We start from the raw sequence: 21997 nt of genomic DNA on the forward strand, positions 1-21997 counted from the left end.
ACTCTGACAAGGGCTTTCAAAGGGGCACACCAGTAAAGAAGGTTGGGCTGCATTTCCATCAACTACAAACCCACAGTTTTAAGGTCTTTTCATAACTAACACTCTCAAAGACTTAAAATGCCCCAAACAGAGCAGAGCGTTCAGGGCCCAGGTAGCACACGGATTGGGTTCAAGTGCTACATGGCCACCTTACCTCCTGAAATCTGTGTTTTGGCTGCAAAATGAGGGGTGAGACAACATGGCTGAAGGAAGCCCCCTGCCTGGACAGCCATGAACTGGTTCTCTAAGTGATGGCATGGCTGGGACGCCCTATGGCTCTCTGTGGCCTTGGAGCCAACCCAAGGTCACTGGTCTTTCCTGGGACTAATGCCTCTCTCTCTGCAAGTAGGGTAAGGACCACAGACCCTACACATGGACAGAAAAAGCCAGGACCCATGGTCAGACACAACGTGAGGCTCAGGCCCCATGAGAGACAACGCTGCCCAGGAGAAGGCACATCCACACCCTTTGAAAGCACTGACACTCAGTGGCATGGGCTTCCTGACAGTGATTACGGATTAGGATGATAATTTTCACTGTGACACACCCAGCACCTCAAGGAGGCCAGGTGGCTGGGCAGATGCCCAAGTGATGTCTCTGAGAAGCTCTTCCCAGTGGGTGGGATCCCTTGAGCCTCAGGAGAGATGTCCACTTTGAGCATCTGCTCTGAGACATCAAGCAGTTTCAAGGAGACAGCTTCTCCACTCACCTGCTTCTAGAAGGGGCTGGGCAAGTGCTCTTTTTTCAAAAGTTATCTGAGCTGCTAGGGACACAGGAATATCATGATGAAGATCAGACCCAGGTTACTGCTTAACTTCACTTATCCCAGGCCCAGCAAACATCCAGTAGCAGGTCGGGTTCAGGCTTCTTGTTTAAACAAAGTGTGGAGTGCGGCAACCTAGGAGATGCCCAGCACCTCAGGACAGAGCAGCTTAGCCTCTGGCCTCCCAGGTCAGAGACGGTGTCTTCTCCAGGACCACAGAGCCCCTGCAGCCCCCGCAGGCCTAGCCCGAGTGCCTTCTCCATGGAGGGCTTTGTCTCCCGCACCCCAGGGAGCGGGTCAGCGCCAGGCACCCGCCAAGCTCTCAAGTTCAAGGTGAGTGAGGACATGGCTAATGGGACAAGCTGTTCCAAAAACTCTGCCTTTTCTCTTTTTATTCTTAGATTAGATCCTTTCTATTTCTTTCTTTTTTTTTTTTTTGTGAGGGCATCTCTCATATTTATTGATCAAATGGTTGTTAACAACAATAAAATTCTGTATAGGGGAGTCAATGCACAATGCACAATCATCAATCCACCCCAAGCCTAATTTTCATCAGTCTCCAATCTTCTGAGGCATAACAAACAAGTTCTTACATGGAGAACAAATTCTTACATAGTGAATAAGTTCTTACATGGTGAACAGTACAAGGGCAGCCATCACAGAAACCTTCGGTTTTGCTCATGCATTATGAACTATAAACAGTCAGTTCAAATATGAATACTCATTTGATTTTTATACTTGATTTATATGTGGATACCACATTTCTCTCTTTATTATTCTTATTTTTAATAAAATGCTGAAGTGATAGGTAGATACAAGATAAAGGTAGAAAACATAGTTTAGTGTTGTAAGAGAGCAAATGTAGATGATCAAGTGTGTGCCTGTAGACTATGTGTTAATCCAAGCTAGACAAGGGCAACAAAACATCCACATATGCAGAAGATTTCTCTCAGAACGGGGGGGTGAGGTTCTAAGCCTCACCTCTGTTGATCCCCAATTTCTCACCTGATGACCCCCCTGCGACTGTGCCTGTCTTAGGTTGTTCCTCCCTTGAGGAATCTTACCCGTCTCTGGCTAACCAGTCATCTTCCGGGGCCATACAGGGAAATGTAAAGTTGGTAAGTGAGAGAGAAGCCTTATTGTTTGAAATGGTTAGCTTTTTATTTCTTTGCATATTTATGCCCTGTAGCTTCTATGCCCAGCATTTGTCTTGAGGTATCTTTACCACTTGGAAGAATTATGATACTCGGTAAATTTGATATGAGGCACGAATTCTATTTAAGGGTTGTAATTAGGAAGGAAGAAGAAAAGCTATAGAAGTAGCAGGCGGAAGAAAACATGGGAAGATTGATTATTTCTTTGACATATCTTCTTGTAGAGTAACTTCAGCATGTATAGGTTTTAAGCTACTACTTAAATTGTGCACACACATTAACATAATAGGAGTATAGTTACATAACCAAAGCATACCTGTAATTACCAGCCATCTGCAGTGAAACCAAGAAAACCAGTTAGGCACCTTAGGCATTTGTGAAAACTTATCTATGATATGGTGGATATTGTCCAACTGAACTTGAACAGTCTGAGAGAAATCAGACAAATTAAAACAACCCATTCCTGGGGAATGTTCACATCCCTTATGTTCTTTTAACAGTAAATAGTCTGTAGTTGTAAGAGTTTGGAGCGCTACAATTTGCACTTCTCCTAATTCTTGATTGAGTTCCAACAGTATAGATCCAGTCAAATTTGTTGTTTTACTGTATGCACAGGTCAGCTTAGATATCTCCTTCCTCATTCCCATGGCAAGTCCAGGAGCTGGTGGGATGAGTGCATCTACAGCTGTAGCAGTGCGTGGATCTTTGTTGGGGTTTTTTGATGATCATCTTCTGGCATGAGTCTTCCAGAGAGTGCTGATGATGGAAGTTCTTTTTCATATCGTATCTTAGTTCATTTTCGGGGTAGCCCAATTAGGCTTTAATCCTCTGTATAAACACAAACAGACCCTTTGCCTACACTTTTATATGCCCTTTATACTCTTGTGTAGAACTCATTGGAGGTTACCACACAGGAACTGCCCTTTTTTTTTTTTTGGTATCACTAATCTACACTTACATGACGAATATTATGTTTACTAGGCTCTCTCCTATACCAGGTCCCCCCTATAAACCTCTTTACAGTCACTGTCCATCAGCATAGCAAAATGTTGTAGAATCCCTACTTGCCTTCTCTGTGTTGTACAACATAGTGATTCAACATTTATATACATGACAATTCTAGGTACCAGCTATCACCATACCAATCTGTTACAATATCTTGACTATATTCATTACATCCTGGTTACTTATTATTTTACCATTGGAAGTGTATACCTTTTCTATTTCTTAGTGTCCTTTTGTTCCTGCATGGATTGCTACAGGAATTGTAGCTTTTCAGTGTGTGTGGTCAACTATAGATGACATAAATCTTACCACCTTAATCATGTTTAAGTTAAGTGTTCAGCTCAGGGGCATGAAGTGCTTTCACACTGTTGTGCAGCCATCCCCACCATCTACCTCCCGGATGCTTTCATTGTCCCAAATGGAAACTCTGTCCCTTTCAAATACTAACTCCTCATCATCCCTCCCTCAGCCCCTGTGATATCTATGACTAGCAGCTCTTTAAAAATACTGTCACTACTTGGCAATATTATACTGTAATTTTACAAGTCCTGGTGTAAAGCTTCTGGTGCTTGGTGACAGAGAGGCTGACAGAGGGGCAACCACCCCTTCCCAGCTGCAATGTTACTCAAGGAATCCAGGGCCCCTTCTCTGTCGTGGGCAAGCAGGCACCTCGTGGGAACCAGCCTCCTTACCCTGCTGCCCCAGGAACTGCTGGAGCTGCCCTCTGCAGCAGAAGAGGCTCTCACATGGTTTTCTCCAGATTTTCAATTTACTTAAAAGCTCTTCCTTGCCTGGGGTTTTGAGGTTAAAAACCACTGCCTTGCATTCACACATTGTAAGTGAGAGTGTAAATTGGTACTACCTTTACGGAGAGCAATTTAGCAACAGCTATAGAAAATAAAAGGCAAACACCCCTTGACCCAGCAAATTCTACTTCTGGAAATTTATTCCACAGATATGAGAGTGTATTTGCACAACAACCTACATGCCGGATTACACACCGTGGCACTATTTGCTTCTAACCTTGTGCTATGACAATCCAAAATCCAAGAAAAGGAACCTGGTTTAACAAATGATGGTGCATCCATCAGCTGAATATGAATGCCATCATTAAGAAGACCCAGGCCATCAAAATGAACCAAAGGAGACCCCCTTCAAGGACCTGTGAATTGTTTAATCCAAAAAGCAGGTGCACAATGGTGGGCAGCCATGTGCATTTTTTAAAGTAACACATATATTTATATATGCAGAGAATCTTTCTGAAAGATTATACACATGCACAAAAACTAGCAGCCCCAGTTGCCTCTAGGGAGGAAAATGGGGAGGCTGCAGACAAGCGTGCAAACAAGCCTATGTTTGCCTGTCGACTGTTTGCAATTTGGTACCAAGTATAATGTCTTACTTATCCAAACAATGATCTTCATATCAAATATGGGCTTTAGTATCTGTTTTATTACTTTATTGTAAACTATGAGTAATCTATAAATCAAGCAGTGTATCTAATCTATCTTTAATAGCTTGCCAATGTCTAGTACAATATCACATACAATTTTGGGGGTGGTTTGTAATTTTTTTTAATAAATGAAAAAATGAGTGAGTGAATAAGTGAATGAATAGTAGGAAAAGCATTTGAAAAATAATATTCTTTGAACACTAGAAAACTGAAGTGTTAGGGTAGGAAGAGGCTGAGTTGAAGCAGAAACAGGTGAATCTAGGTGAAAAGCAGACTCAGAAATAGGAAAGGAAGATTCACACCATTTATAGGGCAGTTACACTGACGTTAAAGATTTATTTGAACACCAATTTTTTAATTTCTAGATTTACTAACTCTGCTGTGATTTTTCAAAAAGTCAACATTTCATGTTTATTTTGAAATAGCAGAATGCAAAGAAAATAATGGGTAGTCCAACAATTTTAAAATGCATCTTTTAAAACCACATTACAGACTAACCTTTAAATTCCATGAACCACATATGCCTAAAGAATCAGAAAGTAGACCAAACCACCTTGCTCTCCAGTGAGTTGAGGACAATTTTTAAGAGCTCTCCACAGGATCACTGCATACCCAGCTTTGGAACTCTTCCTACTGACCCCTAACTCTTGCCCTGTTAACCTCCATGACCCAGGCTGCAAGCTGACAGCAACCTTTATCCCTTGGAAGTGGGCTGACCAGCAGAGCAAGGCCACCAGGCTTCAGGGGAAAAGCTGCCACAAAGTCTAAGAACACAGTCCTTGGAAAGTTATACTGGACCCTTTGGGTGGTCAAACAACTGTGGTTAAAGTGAGGCAAAAAATTAACAGTAGCAAAACCACTCTAAGGAAAGAAAAGGAAAGGAAATAGGCCACCTAAAGAGGAATTATGGGGAGCTCATGGGTTCAGCCTGGGGGATGCCAAGAAGATGCACCCCCATCCATCCCTCCTGGGTCTCTGGGGACAGCCCCATTTGTGATATTAAAAACTTGACCTGCAACTTGGTAACCTGGCCAGCTGAATGATTCAGCCATAACCAAAGACTGCATTATATCTAGCATTTATTGTTGATTGAAACAGGCAAGAAATGTCTCTGAGAAAAATCAGGATCGTTATTGAAACAAAAATGCCTCGTTGGATGAAGCTGGCTGATGAGGTGTTCCCACGAGTGACTGTGACGTGGCTGGCCCTGTGCTCTACTTTCTAACAGGAGTTCATGATTTACTTCCAGCAACCAGACTCTTCTCACCCGAGCAGGAACATCAGGCAAGCTCAGAGGCAGTTCCGAGAGCTTGTCTGGGAGGATGTGCCATGGCCAGCTCTCCCCACGCTGCACCCATCATCCAGGATTGGTGCCAAGCCTACAAGAATGGACTCCTGGCCTCTGTGATAATGGCTTATTGGTGCATAAATGTGTTCAAAAAACATTCTTGGAGATTCCTCAGAGGAGCCCTTCAAGGACTGCAGTGTGATCTCTTTCACAGATGAGGAAATTCAGGGTCAAAGAGGCTAAATAACACATCCTCAACCCCATGCCAGGAAGTGGTACCACCGGACTCAGGTCCTGGGGCTCCTGACTCTGGGTTACACCTCCTTAACCAGGACACTAAATGGGAGGCTTAACCCCAAGAAACCTCTGACCTGACCCCAGGAGAGATCCCAAATGTTCTGCATTATACCACGGTCCCACCATTTCCCTGGATTCTGGGCTCTGCAGAGGAAAAGGAGATGCTGGCAGCTGCCAGAGATGCTGGGTGTTACTCTTTTCTAACCAGAAAATAAGGCCAAGTCAGTGGTTTGCTGACACCCAAGCAGTATGCCAAGAGGTGCTTCCATTATATTCAACAACCAGTTACCTACGACTCCCAGGAAAGTGATGGCGGTCACATATTTGCTTTGCGACTTGGCCACCATACTGTCTTGCTAGGTCTAACTATTTTTCAGGGTGTCAACTTTGAAAACCCATGACAAATACCACATCCATCTGGATTCTGCAACCTCCTTTCTAACAGCTCTGTTCTGCTTCTTTTCCCAGCCCACTGCCCGCTTCCATCTAGAGTGATGGCTGGCAGTGATGCGGGAGGGTGCGCCTATCCTGCAAATGACATTAAAGGTGCTGCCTCTTTGGACAGTGTTTTCCAGATACTCCTGGGCCTGGAAATCCTTTTTCTGACACATTCTGAGCCCCTCAAATGAACTTTGGAAAAAGCTGCTACAGTGCTTCACTATTAAGGATTAAGTAGCTACTGATCTTACACAAAGAAATGGTCTTTATTACGTTGAAATCTGTGTCTGTCCTTCAGTCTCTGTTTTTAAGAGTAATACATGTTGAGCTTTATCAAATGCTCTCCTGAAATCTATTGAAAGCATGTAAGTGGGTTTTTGCCCCTCTTTTTTCTTTTAGTAGATCTCCTAGAAAATACTCATTTGCTCAGGTTTCTGAGTGTAGTGAGCCCTGTGTTGGGTGCCATTCTGGGGCAGCACAGAGAAGGCATCAAGCATAAGCAGAGACCCCCCCCACCTGCAGAGGAAAGGGAGGAGAAGGGGCCCTGGAGAAAAAAATACCCACACCCACTGCATACTGTCTGAGCAGCAGGCTGGTGTTTGTGAATCTATGCACCACATGCAGGGCACAGTGAGGTATGAAGGAGCCACATACGAGTTGGGCTAATCACAGAGGGCTTCCTGCAGGAGGCAGAACAGACTCAAGTATATGCTAAGAATGAAGGCATCTGGATTTGAGTCCTCCTCTCACATGGGGCCCCAAGGCACACTTTCCCAGCTCTTAATTTCCTCAGTAGTAAAACAGAAATAATTGTAGACCAAGAAAGACCTTCAGAGTCACCCAGCTCAGCCTCCCCTCATTTGCAGACGAAGCTGAGATTCCAAGAGGAGAGATGTTGTGCCCATGGTCACCAAGCCACCCCAACAGTCTTTCTTGGCTCCGAGGGGAGGAGGAAAGAAACAGACATCTTTGAGATCTTGGCAGTAAGGAAGCAGACAACACCTGGTGTGTCCTTGCCTTACCCTGCAATAAACATTATTGTTGCCACCTCAGAAGTGGCAGAGTCAGGAGGCAGCCAGAGTGCTGGGCTGGGCTCAGGGTGCAGAGGCCAGTGGTGGAGGCAATGATCCTGGGAAGAGGGGGTGGTCCTGGCACAGCCCCTATAGCAGACCCGGGTCAATGGGGATATGCCTACCCTCTGCAGCAGCACACCTGAGCAGACACACAGACACCTTCTCATTGCCATTCATCCATCCACTCATTCATACAACAAGGGTGGAGGCTGTACTGGGTGGGGGAGTACCCCAAAAATTCACGTCCACTTGGAACCGCAAAATGGGACCTTATTTGGAAACAGGATTTTTGCAGATATTTAGTTAGGGTGAGGTCATACTGGATTAGGGGGTGCCCTGAACCCACAAAGAAGAGAAGAGACATAGAGAGCCTGCAGAAAGAACCAACCTTGCCCACATCCCAAACTCTGACCTCCTGAATTTAAGAGAGTAGTTTCAGTTGTTTTTAGCCCCCCAGTGTGTGGTGCTTTGTTATGCAGCTCCAGGAGACTAACACAGAGACTACAGAAGCAGCTGCAGGGTCTTCCCTAAAAAGCAGGGTCTCTGTGAGGCAGAGGGGGGCTTTGACTTGGCCTGAAATCCCTCAGATCACATCACCCCTTCCTCCTGCCCCGGTCCATAGGCCTCGTTGCAGCTAGTCACACCTCCCACTGTATTTCCAGAGCATGTCTTAGCCTGTGACCTGTGACTGGAAGGGACCAAGGATCCCAGCACCTCCTGAGGGCCAGACACAAGATGAGTCACAGGCTCACTAAGCTCCATGGAGTACCAGGCACTGTGCAAGGCACTTCCACATGGTCCGCTGTAAACCTCAGGACCAGAAGGCCAACAGAAACTCAGAAGAGCACCAGACCTGCTCAGGTACTGGAGCAGATTGGTGGCAGAGCCATGCTCCAAGCCCAGGCTGTCTGCATGGGGCCTCAGCCACATGCCGGGCAGGTCTTTTGCCCACCCACTGCCTGAGTCCTCCAGGGCTGCTGCACCTGCTCCTTGGCAGAGCGGTCTCCCACTCGCTCTGCAGCTGAGGCCAGGTACCCCAGCAGCTGGCATCTGCTCTTTGAAAACGTATTTATCTTTCCACTCACTGTGAGCAAGCAAGAGCCATAAAAGGACAAGCATGACGTCAGGTGCACAAGTGTTCCACAGAGACAGATGTCATTCACACAGCCACCAGGCATGGCCGTTAACTGCCAGGAATGCCCACCCCTAAGAGCCCAAGGACTGGCGTATGCTTGCTGCTGAGCTGGGAGGGCCAGGGGGAGGCAAGGTGCCCCAAAGACGTAAAAGCAAGGTGTGATCCCACCCAAGACCCACTTGAAGTTCCAAGATAAGCCTGAGTTATCCATTTTAATCATTTTTCACTGTGCAGCTCAGGGGCATTAATGACATTCACAATGTTATGCAACCACCACTACTACTTTCAGAACATTTTCATCATCCCAAACAGAAGCTCTGTACCCACTAAACACTAACTCCCCATTCTCCCTCCGCCAGCCCCTGGCAACCATCATTCTACTTTCTGTCTCTATGGATTTGCCTACTCTAGGCATCTCATAGAAGTAGAATTATACAATATTGTCCCTCTGTGACTGGCTTCTTTCACTCAGCATCATGTTTTCAAGGTCCATCCATGTTGTAGCATGTGTCAGAACTCCCCTCCTTTTTATGGCTGAATCATATTCCACTGTATGGATGGACCCACCTATCAGATGATGCATTGTTTCCACCCTCTGACTAGTATGAATAATGCTGCTAGGAACATGTGTGTACAAATATCTTTTCAAGTCCCTGCTTTCAGGGCTTTTGGGTGGAGTTGCTGGGCCAATGGTCACTCTGTGTTTAACCATCTGAGGAATTGCCAGGATGTTTCCAAGCAGCTGCACCCCCTGACATTTCCACCAGCAGCACACAATGACCCATTCTCCACATCCTCATCAACACTAGTTAGTTCCCTTTTTTTTTAATAGCCACGCCTGAGATTTTAAAAGGAGGGAAGAGACAAGTGCCACAGAGCCCTGGAGAAGGGTCCACGGCCAGACCTGACATCTGGCCCTGTCTGTACAGAGATGTAGGAAGAATACAGGTGGTACAGTAAAGAGAATTCAATTCTAGTTCCAGCTCTGGTGCTGATGGCTATGCGACTCTGCACACACTTAATGGCTCCGAACCTCAGTTATGCCCACACAGGAATGGAGCTAATGTGCCAGGTATCACTCCTGCTGGAGATGGGACAGGAATCCACGCCAGGAACAGAAGAGCATATTTTCATGAACTCTACAGATGACACACAGATGATGGGAAGAGGAGACAGTTTCAACTCCCCTTGGTATCTTCTATAATGTATGGAAAAGACTAGAATGCTTTTCTCTATGGCCTCCTCTTTCTCTGTCTTTGAATGAAGAATCCAAAATGCAGGAAAAAGAAGTAAGACAAGAAGGAACAGGCAAAATTCTAGATGATCTAGAGGAGAGCAACCTTGGCATCAGAATAATTACAGGACACATACATGGCACTCAAACCTCATTGGGGACTCAAAGTTTGTCCAAATTAATTACATCCTCACATCCAGAATACCAGTTAGGGCAGGAATTACCATCCCAACTTGTCAGGGGAGGAAATGAAGGCCAACAGAGGGGAAGCAATCCTGCCTAAGGTCAACAAGTTCACACAACACAGCTCAAACGGGGCCTCTAGTCTCCTGGTGCAGTTCAGCCAAAGCCAGGGGCCTCCATACAGGGCCAAAAGCCAGAGCTAGTTCTTTAGCAACAGCATCTGTCTGTCTCTGTCTCTGTCTCACAAACACAGACTGTGGTCTCAACCCAGAAGCCCAGGCTACCTGGAGAACCACATTTCAGAAAAGAAACAGGACTCTCCTTCCTCACTGGCAGGAAAAGCATGGAATCTCATGGGCCCCCGCATGGTATCTCCATAGTGACAGAATCACAGAAGATGTAGGACTAAAAATAAAGCCTCTACCTCCTGAAACCCCCATCTGCTCAGCTCCAGCTGCATAGGGGCTCAGCAAAGGCCTGTGATGCTCAGTGACCAGCACTTAATAGCAAAGGCCCCTGAGCCATGGGAACAGGTGACAGCACACCCAGGGCACCAATAAACCACCACCCGGGATGCTCCCCCGGAAGAGTTCACAAAGGTCGTCACCCACACGGTCCTGGACAAATTGGCTCCGTGTGAGTGAGCACCAGCGAGCAAAAGGCTCCACACAAACGTGCCTGCACACATGAGCACCCATGTGCCAAATGATGGCAAGGAAAGTAAGGGCCTTGGAGGTAAGGAGTGTCCTTCTCCACGTGCTCCACAGGACAAGTTTTCCCGCTAAAAAAAAAAGTTTTATGTAATAATGCTTAGATTCCTGGGTAGCTCTAAAAAACCTCCTTAATTCCAAAATGGGTCCTTTGCACAGTTCAGCCATGAGCATCAGAGCCAGACTTAATTCCAAAATGGGTCCTTTGCACAGTTCAGCCATGAGCATCAGAGCCAGACTGCCTGCATGTGAACTGATTATCCATGTGAGCTTGGGGAAGTCACTTTTCCCCTCTGGGCCTCAGTTTCTCATGGGTACAATGGGGCTGACCACAGAGGGCTGCTGAGGCCCTCTACAGAGTAAGTGCCCTAAGAGCTCAGTCATTCAGCTGCCAGATGGTCATGCTTTTCCTGGCGAGTCAGACTGATAACCTAGCAGTCAATGGAAACCCCAACGGAAAGCAGCCTTTGGCCAGACCAGCCACGCGGCAGCTGGAAACTGCCCCCATTAGCCAGCACTTCACACACACTGACCCCTCCTGGCTCTCAGTCTATGTGACCTTCCACAGACCAACTGTCAGCCTCAAACTTACCTTTCAAGTAATCTGTAACACAGATCATAGCTTACCATTTCTAGTATGATGTTAACTATATTACAGCTCATTTTAAACGGCCTTAAAATTCTCAAAGCACAATGAATGCAACTCCTCATTGGGCTCCTGGCCCTAGGTTAATAATTAAGCTCCCTTAATTTGTGGGTATGGAAATGTTCGGCACAGCTTCTAGGCACCACTGCACACAAAACTGGCACCCGGCCCGATAATGGATTTCCTAAGTCAGCTCATAGAGCTAATTCACATCGAAAGTTAATTAGCGTAATGAAGGCAAGTGTGACTTAGTGAATTCCAGACTGTCTTTCCACTCTGACTCAGCCACCCCAGGAGGCTGCCTATGTCACCCTCCTGGCTTCAATTTCCTGGTGCACCAAGGGAGGGGCCCAAGGGACTGCCTCAGGAGGCCATGCGTCCCTTACTGCTATCAGCTAGGAGTCAGCAAGTGCTCAGAAGGCCACCAAGAGGCAGGACACACACCCACCACCTTCTCTGGGAGCTGGCTTTGGCACCTCTGCAACAGAGGGAACCAACTGGCAAATGGAAGTCACAGGTGAGCCCTGGGTGGGTAGAAGGCCAGGTACCACTAACCCTCATTCCTATGACTGATGAAAACCAGGCTGTCACTGACGAGGAAGACAGCGGCTCACATGTGCAGGGCAGCTGACAGCAAACAAAGCCAGCTGCCCATCTAGTTGCTGCATCCACACAGCATCCCTGGGAGGGAACATCGCTATCCCTTGGATGGATGGGGAAGCCAAGGCACAGAGAGTTGTGATCATCATAGGCCACTCTGCTTGGAAATAGTCCAACTCAGGCCTCTGGACCCCTGGGTCCTCTCAGCCCAGGGGACTATCATTGTTCCCCAACCATCCAGAGGGCACATCTCGCTGGCCCAGAAACAGATGAATGGATGAACGAGACATGCTCTATCTGCACAGGGGAACATTATTCAGCCTTAAAAAGGAAGGGAATTCTGATACCTGCCACAACATGGATGAGCCTGGAGGACATGATGTTGAGTGAAATAAGACAGTCACAGAAGGAAAAGTCCTGTGTGATGCCGCTTATACAAGGCACCCACAGAAGTCACATTCATACACAGCAAGTAGACGGTGGGGCCAGGAGTTGAGGGAGAGGGAGGAAGGTTATTGTGTAATGGGGACAGAGTTTCAGTTCAAGAAGATGGGAAGGTTCTGGAGGTGGGTGGCGGGGATGGCAGTTCAGTGCAGTTAGCTCCTGAACTGCACACTTAAACATGGTGAAATGGCAAAGCTGATGTTATGTGTATTTTACCACACCCAAAATAGGGAATGAAGCATCGACACACACTACAACATGGACAAACCTGTAAAACATTACGTTATGTGAAAGAAGTCAGACACAAAAGGTCAAAACATTGTATAATTCCATTCATATAAAATGCCCAGAATAAGTAAATCTATGGAGACAGAAAGCAGATTAGGGGTGACCTAGGGCTGGGGGGAGGAGGAACAGGGAGTGACAGCCAAAGGGTGTGAGGTTTCCTTTCGGGGTGATGAGAATGTTCTGAACTAGCAGGGGTGGTAGTTATACAACACTGTGAGTGTACTAATTCCACTGAACTGTGTACTTTAAAATGGTTAGTTTTACTTTATGTGAATTTCACATCAATTTAAAAAAGGGAAAGAAAGCAGATGTCCCCAGCCCTCTCTCCTCCTGCATTCAAAGACCCCCCAGATGCCCTCTCTTCTGCTGGGCCTTCCACCTGCTGCCATGCACTGCACACGCTGGGACCCCCATCTCTCTTCAGTGTCCAGGCCTGAGCACAGCCAGAGGCTTCGAATCCTGGGTTATTTCAAGCACCAGTTAGGATTCTACTGAAATCAGGAAAAATCTGGCAAGTAACCACCTGGGAGAGCAGGTAAGCCAGACTACCTTCCCCAAATTCTCTTCATTTAGAGATTTTATTAAACCCCTCTTCCAAGTTCAGAACCAGGCAAGGAACTCTGAGGAAGCCAAAAAGGGATAACTCAGCCCCAGCCCTGGACAGCCCATTGGCTGGCTGGGACACCTGGGCCCCAGGAGCTACGTCAAGATGACAAGAGTCCTGAGTGTGGCTTTTGTGGCATGAAGAGTTCCAGGGATGTTCTATCTGGAGCAAGAACCCAAATCAGCCACCTTGGACACATGTCCCTAGGCCTCCTGGGAAATGCAGGTCCTATAACTTACTGAAGGGACCCTGACCTGAGCCAGAGGCTCCCCCATGGGGCCACTTGTGCCACCTACTCCTTGCAGCCCTCTGGCCACGGGCCCTCCAGCTCCACTAGCTCAGAGGGGCCCTGAGCCACTCTTAGGAAGGCAGGCAACTGTGGTGCAGGTGGAACAAAGGTGTCAGCCTCCTCCTCCCCTGCCTGGCTTCCTCCTGTACTCCACTTTCTCTGAGCAGGAGAATGAGAAAGGATAGATATGAGGCAGAAAGCTTCCTCAGCCCCAGATGAGAATCCAGGCAGACGGTCAGCAGGCCTCTCTGTCATGGACAGGCCTCTGCAGGCCTCTCTCTCATGTCACCCTGAACCGAGCCCTTTTTAAAAACTCACCTGCCCCACCCCCATATAAATATACATATGGTTTGACCAGCCATAACTCAGCCAGTCTGAAAGGCACCCCCTCCCAAGTACCTCATCTCCTAAGACCTCAAAGACAAACCCAGTGGCCCATGCCAGGTCTCTGAGCACAAAACCCCAGGTGCACAGCTGGAGGAGGGCACCAGGATCTGAATGTGGCCTCAAAATCATGTACATAGCCGTGACCCCATGGCATGAGAGCCTATATCCACAGAGCCCTTAGGCTTCTTTGAAAAGCAAAAGCTACAGAACAAACAGAAGAGGAATTCCGTTGGCCACTCTGAAAAAAAAGGAAACAAAAAATCACACAAACCCAAACTGAAAGGTATTGTGCAATTTTAAGCTGAACTAGATCAGGAAATATTAATGGACTTAAAATAAACAACCTAACAACACAGCATGGGCCATGCAGCAGACGTGACTGAATGTGACCGTGATTATGTGCATTTGGGCCCTGGGTTAGGTCCACAGTCCCAGTCCTCTGTGGTTGGCCCACATCATGACCTCTCCCTGTTGTAGTGTCTCCATGTGGGAAACAGTGGGCACCAAACTGCAAGCTCTCTGATCCTCAGTTTCCTCACTTGTAAATTGGGTACAGAAGCATTTACATGTGCCAAATGAAACAGCAGGCAAAGCACTTTGGTATCATGCAAAAAGGCAGATAAACAAGAAAGGCCCCTTCACCTCTGCACCTCCAACCACTGCCTCCCCCAGATCAACCATCAGGCCCTGAATCACCACCAGGCCATCAAGCCAGGCACCAGAGACTGCAAGACAAATAAGCCAGGGTCCCTCAGCCAGTGGAGCAGCTGGACTAGACCAGGGACCCCTATGGCTTGGAGAGGGGAGAGCTGCCTTCTCCTTGCACATGCATCTCTGTTTCCTGAAAAGTCCATAATCAAGGATCAACCTGTGGGTATGGGATCGGTGCCCTTATTAGCCTAAACCCTCCAAACACCAGTCCTGCAGCTTCCAGGCCACCAGGACAAACCTGAGTAAATCAGACATCCCAGATTTTATGAGCTGCTGCCAGTTCACGGCTGTGTGCTGAAGTCTCCATCCAGCTTCAAGCCTGGCCCTGGGATCGTAAGGTTTCAGGGAAATGGAAAGTCGTTCCTCCTCATGGAAGGTCAAACCCTTGGACTTGTTTTTTTTCCAAAGCTCCTTTTGGCTTGCCTATTCATAAGATTCTGAATTCCTTTCTTCTCCCCTGCTGTAAAGTCAGACAGAACACTCCTCAGGAAAAAGGACCTTTTAGCCGGGGGAAACAACAGAGGTAAAAAGAAAAATGGGTATAATCAGGTGCTATAACCCTCGGTACCCAAGGAGTGCAGGACTGATTGTGCTGGTCAGCAGTCATCACCACATACTCACGATGCTGCGATGAGTCACCCGAGGCTGGGAGCTGAAATACAACTAGCTTTCTCTGTCACCGCACAGGATGGGAGTGCAGTGGCATCCTGATGCAGGGTCTGCTAACTGTCGTCTGCCTTGCTACTCCAGCAGCAAATGCACAGGCTACGCTGCATCTAAGTACAGATTAATAAGCTCCTTTCTGCACTGGGTTAATACAAACTGTGCTCTGGACCAATTTAAATAAGCCATTTAGCAACTTTGCTTCATTGTATTGGAAAATGTCACACACAGAGGGGAAAAATGAGGTCTTAGGTTATGCATGTCCAATAGATGGCTAAATATGTGAGCGTGCTTTCAGAGCTCTTGAGGCTTTTGGTATTAATGGTGTTTTAGTGCTGGATTCTTAAACACATCAAACAAATTTTCTTTAAATTGGTAGTTACCCACTGCCATGGGGAAGGCTGCAGGCCTCCCACCTCCCAGATGGTTCAACCATAATAAACGTTTGGCCTGTCAGATGCACAACACTGCCAAACTAATGGAAATATGCTACAACAAGCAAACCCAAAATAAATGTGAAATGATTGTTTCCTTATGCGAGAGCCCACCGAATTGCCTCCATGTCTGGCCATCCCAGCAGGCTGAACGTTCCCCATTCAGTTGAGTCTCACTTAAGTGTGGTTTTCAAAGGACTTAATGCTTTTTTTCATTGTGATTAACCAAGAAGGAAAAATTCTAATTGCAGAAAATGTTTGCTTTTTCTCCCTCTTATGGAAAAACAAAACAAAACACAAGTGAAAAGTCAACTCTTACGAAGTGCCAAGAAAAGCAATTAATGGGCCCTCCAGCAGGACAAGGAGGGGACTGGAAAGCTGTCACTGAACCGGTCTCGATTGAGTATCCAAAACTGCAGGGAGGCCCCTGCCTCCTGGCCAACCTTTTGGGCCAACCTCTGCCCAAGGAAGCTGTTCTCTGTTGAAAACGAGGGTGGTCACCTGTTTCCACCCTGACACATCCCTGCTCCACCCTCTGAGGGTCTATAAAGAGACAGCTGGGGGACAGCTGGTAGCCCCACTGAACTGGTCCTTCCTCCAACACCTCCCCAAGGACACAGGTGCCTGGTGAGCCCTCCGGGGCTGATTCCTTCATTGAAGCAAGCCAGGTGAGGCCAGGAGGCTGCTGGACCTGACTCAGTCCCTGCAGGGCACCTCGGGGAAGAACTCTCACCCTGCTCCACAGCACAGCTGATGAGTCAGCCAGGCCCTACAGAGACCTGGGAGGAAAGCCACACAGCTGCCAAAAGAAAAAATTCTGTCCTTCACCAGGAACCACCTCTGCAAAGGGAAATAGAGCCTCAGAAAGAACAGCAATTATCCGTATTCCCTGTGTTCCACCTCTGAACAGGGCACATGAACAAAACAGTTCTGGAAACGTTCCCAGGAGTCAGAAGGCCAGAGTTTAAGGCCCCAAGACGCCAGATGTTGGCTGGAAACGCCTCTTCAGAGGATCATTCCTTTGGGGAAAGACTCCCCTCTGCTCCTCTCAGCCAAGACCAGTTCTGTTAGAGGGACCAACAGAGCATTGCTGACACTCCCATGTGTGAGCGTGTGGGCACCTCGTGCTGGCAGGCTTGTGCAAAAGGGAGACAGGTGACCTTCTTAAAGAGGGCCTGGGAGGGCTGAGGGAGGAGCCCTATGCCAGGTATCTATCCCTTCTCTAGTACCTGAGATGGAACAAACACAAGAACCTGTGTCCCAGCCTTCATTTAGCAAGTATTTACTTGCAACGCAAACAAGGTACCCTGTTCTAGATGCGGAGATACCATGGGATAGAGACAATGACAAAGATGGTAGATGAGCTCCCTGCGGTGCGGAGCTGCAGGAGGAAGAAATCTAACAGCCAGTGTAGCCACACAAGGTGGGTGCAGGTCTCAGCTGTGCCCCAGCTACCTGTGCGAGATCAGGTGAGTTTGTATACCTCCAGAAGCCTGTTTCCTTTCCTGTAAAATGCAGGCAACTGTCCCTCTTCATCTCAGGAGTGCTGTGGCACTCAAGGGAAGCAGCCGCTGTGGAGGTACTTTGTATATACAGTCGGTCCTCATAATTCACGGATTCCCTGTTTACAGATCTGCATACTCACTAACATTTATGTGTAACCCCAAAGTTAATGCCTGTGGTGCTTATGCCTGTCATTTTCGAGTGGTGAAACATTCTGAGCCGCCCAATGTTTGTTATCCAGCTGAGGTCAAACAAGGAGATGTTCTCAAACCATAAACGAGTGCCCCTTTTGAGGCCTGTTTAGTGCCATGGTTTTCACACTTTTGTGCTTTTTTTGGTGATTTTGCTGTTGGCCATGGCCCCAGTGTAGTGTCTAGTGTTGCCAAGCACAGGGAAGTTGCAATGGGCCTTTTGGAGAAAACACCTGTGTTAGAGAAGCTTCATTCAGGTATGAGTGATAATGCTACTGGATGTGAGTTCAATATTACTGAATTAACTACGCATTAAATAAGTCATCTTTAAAAAGAAACACACACAAAACAAGGTTATGTATCAACTGGTTGACAAACACATTGTGACCAGAGGCTTACAGGAACCCAACCCTGTACTTCCCCTGGGAGCTGCCATTTGAAATTCACTAATTCAACGTCCATGGTGCTTTACAGGACAGAATGACCAGGAATGAGGACACTGGACTGGGTACACACACGACATGTGAGCCATGATTTTTGGAGGTCTGCTCTGCAGGCCTACTGGCTCCCATGGCTGCGGCTGATGAGTCCTCCTATCAGCATCGCTCTGAGATGGGAATCAGCCTCAGGGTCCGGCACATCCTGCTGCTGCTTTGAGAACTCTGCCTTTCCCCTGCACCCCCCACTCCCAACCCCATTTCTCCAACAGGGAAACGCTTTGTGAAGGACGCAGGACTTCAGCAGGAAGAGGGTGTGAAACTGCTTTTTGATGTTCTTCTCCTAGGTTGTTGCTTGGGGTTTTGATTTGTCTGTTACCAGAACCCTGCCTGTTGGTGGGTTTTCTTCCAGCCCTCTGGAAAAGGCAGTTTTTAATATGAGTAATATAAGCAAATACCAGCTCTCCTCTTCAATGGTGCTTCGTGTCTTTGGCCATAAAGGTTTAGCAGGTGTTTGCCAGGCTGAGTGCAAGGAAGTCAGGACCCCCAAACCCATTTTGAAGGAAAAAAGGGCCAACATACCAAGATGCTGCCATTGTCCACTCGCTGGTGTCAAGAGCAAGCACTGAACTGGTACTTAGGGAAGTGGGTTCCAGGCTGAAAGAGGTCTTAAGCATGTCATTTTTCAACTGACCTCAGCTTATTCTCCTTGACAGGTGTAGCCCTCCCAGCTCCAGTGTTTCCAGGCCGTCCGTCAAGGCTGAAGAGGACTTGAAAAGGCATCCCCAGGCCCCCCACTTTACCCTCCAAACCAGTTCTCTCCTCTCACACCAGAACACCTTTTCTGGCAGGGCCTTTGTGATAACCACAGATTTTAGACTCCAAATCTTACACACCTTGACAGGTGCTGTGTCTGTGAAAACTCCGCCCATTCTTCAAGGCCACATTTAAAGCCCACCTCTTCCAGGAAGTCAGTCCTGACTGCCTTACCCAGAAAGAGCGTTTCCCCTTCTGACCAAAGCCTGCTGTTTAAGCAACACTTATCATACAAACCCTGTGTTACCTGTGGGGGCACATCTCCCCAGCCACACTGTGAGTTGGCCTAAGTTTTGGGTGCACTGTTACTTATTATATTCAACTCACTTATCTACCCAGTTTTCTAGAAACCTTTTGCAATGACTTATAAAGAACATAGATAAATTTACACATAAACATACCCATACAAATAGACAGATAGTAAAGGAAAACAGAAAAAAGTGTGCTGATCATGAGAGTAAGGAATACAGTTGCTAGATGGAAAGTTGTGATGTGCACCAAGCATCCTGGAAGCCAGAGAGAGAGGGGGTGATGACCATAATCAGTCAGAAAGACAGTGTGTGCAGTATGGGAAGAGTCGGGCAGAACCGGGTACAAACCCAGACAGCCTTTGGGCAAAATGGCTGACCTCCCTGTGTCTCAATTTCTTTCACTGGGAAAATGAGTGGAGAACCTGCAGGGTGCACAGGGGAGCCCCGTGGACACACTGTGTGTGTGCACAATATGCAAACAATAAATGCTTTTCTTCCCCACTTTCTACTCTCATTATCAAGGGAGGAAGCAACTAGTTTCCCATGGGTGAAGGCAAAGTTGGCCTGGTCCTAAATTCTAAAAGAAATCTTTCATATGAGACTCTATAAGAAGCCTTGAGTAGAGGAGGTAATGCCCTGTGTTACAGTTTTATAGCAAAGCAGATAAGGATTTGCCATGGCTCTATTTGATAGTATCCCTGGGAATTCAGTAAAAGCTTAATAAATATCAGTGGCACAACCTCTATGTGAAGACCACTTAGCTGGTGTCTGGTGGCAGGGGATCCTGTTAAGCATGTTTCAGGATGGCTGTCTGCAAACAGACTGATCGCCTGTAAGCAAGGCTGTGGAGCAAGCATGCAACCACACCTACTTGGGACTGACCAGCTCCCCTGTCCATGGCTGAAGCTGCAGGAGTGAGATCACTGTCCTTCCATCACATAGCACGTGGCCGCCGGCAGCAATCTTGAAACACCAGAAGTTTCCTCTTCTAATCTCTACAAAAACTGCACATTCTCTATGACTGGCTCTTCTCAGAGACCAAGTTGGGAAGACTTAACCGGATGGAATGCTTAGGAGAACATCTGCCTGGTTTTAAAATAGGCCTCTAGATAGGGAGGGAGGCACAGCTGGGTCCTCATGAGAGAATGTAAAGCAGTCAACACGGGTTGAAAAGGGCTCCCAGCAGCCATCTAGGCCAACCGTGTCACTGTTTATTTACAGGATGTTTTCCTGAGAGCAGACCATGTGCCCACCACTGGGGATACAGAGAAATGTGATTCAGTACCAACCCCCACCCCAGTCTAAGTGGGCAGGGGGCACTTGTAAAAAGATAACAGCCACTCCACGTGATAGATGAGTTTAAGGTGATTCAAAAGTATGGGTGATTGACTCCACCTGGGAAGGCCAGTGAAGACAAGCCAGGGTCCCAGTAACAAAGAAATGAAAAGGGAGAGGAGAGGAGGCAGGTCCAGATTCTGAGGGACCTCCTACAAGCTGCAGAATTTTCTTTCAGATTCCATAAGGACTCACCTAGACCAAGAGAACCAAGTGACTTAGTTAAGCTGGTACAGACATTAGGGGACAGCCAGATCTGGAACCTTGACACCCCCCATGTCCAATTCTCTACCCTACTGCCTCTAGTGAGCTGTGTGAGGCCAGAGAAAGAAGGGCCATTCCACACTTGCCACCCAAAAGCCTGGATTCTGTGTCCGGCCATCATCACAGTAGAGTATATACTGTCCAAGTCATCTGGCAAATCACTCCCTGTAAGAAAAACAGCCCATCCTAACTCACTGTGTTTCTCTCTGCAGAGGGAGAAAGACTGAGAATCCTTCGATAATGGCATACAGGGTCCGAAAGAAGAAAAATAATCTAACAGTAACAGGCGGGAAGTCAGATAAGCTAGGGTCCGGGAGGCAAGCCGAGGAGGGGTCTTCTACTCCATCCAGATGCTGACTGTGCACGGGGAGCTGACCCAGGGCAGGGGACGAGGGATCGATCAAACTCCACCACTGTCCTCCAGGAGCTCACAAGCCAGCAGGGGAGATAAGCCAGGCACAAAATAACTATCAAATAAGTCTGGTGGTGATAAAAGCCACCTAAGAGACACAGATGAAGTGCAGTGGGAATTCAGAGCAGAGATGAGTCACGTTGGGCTTGTGCGATATTTCTTGGGCAATAGGGGAAATTCACATAAAGGGGAACATTTACTGCCTTGTCCCCAGAAAGGAGGGGGTCGGTCCTAGCAGCTCCAGAGACCCCCAGGTGGGGGCTAGGGAGGTAGCTGGCAGGGACCCAGAAAGATGCTCAAATGAAGTCTCCTTTGAAGAAACCCGATTCTGGAGGCCAGCAGGCAGGCAGACCTGAGACTTTGAAGAACTGCCCCAGCCCATATTTCAGAGGTAGGGGGAAAGAGTGCAGGATGAGGAATCTAGAATCTCTCTATGGAGCAGCAAGTCCTCTGGAAGGGAACAGAGTTAGAGGACTTGCCTTGAAATGACATTTAGGTGGTAAGCATACTGTGTTAGAATGTGCATTTAGGGTTTCTTGGGAGGAATTAGTGCACGTTATAGGGGAAGGGGACACTGAAGTTTGCTCTCCCCAAGTCACCCATTAGTCCAGCCCCTGATAAGAAAGGATGAGAGGTGGATGGAAGAGGAAGCTGCTGCCTCTAAGGCAGAGCCAGCACCTCAGATTTCACCACTAAAGGGAGACTAAGCATGGAGATGGGTCAGATTTCCTCCAGCCAGGGGCACACCTGGAGCACCTTTCCCAAGTCCGGGTCCCCTCTCTGCGGGCCACTCCCCAGGCTTAGGCCCAGACACCCACCCACTGATTGCCAGGGCTGAGGGAGTCCGCTGGAGGCGGTTCGCACTAGGTTGCCCGGAGGGCTTTGCCCACCTCTTCCTCCCGCCGGCCGAGCCCTGTTCCCACGACGCGGGTCGGGCTGGAGGCCGGCGC

General features: G+C 47.7%; 1 protein-coding gene across 7 annotated transcripts in view; it reads right to left on the reverse strand.

The window, feature by feature from the left end:
* Positions 1–21997, reverse strand: part of PITPNM2 (phosphatidylinositol transfer protein membrane associated 2) — a 144776-nt gene that overhangs the window by 122389 nt on the left and 390 nt on the right. The window lies entirely within an intron of this gene.

Source organism: Manis pentadactyla, chromosome 14 (genome assembly GCF_030020395.1).
Source record: "Manis pentadactyla isolate mManPen7 chromosome 14, mManPen7.hap1, whole genome shotgun sequence".
Lineage (NCBI taxonomy): Eukaryota > Metazoa > Chordata > Mammalia > Pholidota > Manidae > Manis > Manis pentadactyla.